Raw genomic sequence first — 984 nt, forward strand, 5'->3', positions numbered from 1 at the left:
ATTCCCCCCTTTTTATTTTATGCCCTGACCCCCCCGTCTTAGGTCACCACTGACCCAACGCCTTTACCCGTCTTTGGGTAACCTCCAACCCTGTCTTAGGCAGGTGCTGCGAGCATACGGTGTTGCCCGTCATAGGGAGAGTCAGGAGTCTTTTAACATTTATAGCCACACCTGATGAATCCCGTGAACGCCACCGATCATCCCATGCAAAACTTGCTGGGTAATGGCATGTCTCCTATGGGACTGTCATGTGAGACGGCAAAGAAGCCACATGCAGGCTACAAGTCCTAAAAGCAGTAGCAGTGCGAGGGAGAGTGTTCCTGCCCACCTCTCGACCCATCCTGTAAATTGAGACATAGCCTTCCACCAAGCAAAGGCAGAAATGGCAGGGACATGGGTGTTGTTAACACTGGTGATGTTGTGGGTTAGCTGTAAGGTGTCATTAAGAAAGGAGGAGCTGATAGAAAGGTTAATCCTGAAAAGGCTCAGAGGGCCCTTGTAAAACCTTAGATAATTGTTCACCCGCCATTTATTAGGCAGGGCTTTCCATGCTTTAGTAGCCGCTGCCGCTATTTGGAGATAGACCGCATGATCATAAATGATTTGATTTGCCAACTCAGCATAGGGTCCAGTGCCTGTCAACATGTCCAAGCCACGCTGTCCTTGTCCTGCCTGAGCACCCAGTCCCGCTGCCCGAATACAACTTTCCTGATATTCCCCTCTCCACAGCAAACAACCCCCCCCCCCTTGACAAAACCACTCGACACAGCCATCGCCAGTCACTCGGGGCAAGGTTCAGTGCAGCAAACGACTCAACAATAGCAATAGTGAAGGGAGTCTGAGCGCTATAGGCCGATACAGCCTCCTTTAATTGTTTCATATCTTTAAAACTCAATGCCTGGTGTTGGCGAATTAAAGAAAAGGTGGATACAGGAAAACTATCGGGACCCTCCTTATGTAATCGTTTCTGTAGGTCCCTTTTTT

Source organism: Condylura cristata, unplaced genomic scaffold (genome assembly GCF_000260355.1).
Source record: "Condylura cristata isolate star-nosed mole 26May11 unplaced genomic scaffold, ConCri1.0 scaffold00012, whole genome shotgun sequence".
Classification (NCBI taxonomy): Eukaryota; Metazoa; Chordata; class Mammalia; order Eulipotyphla; family Talpidae; genus Condylura; species Condylura cristata.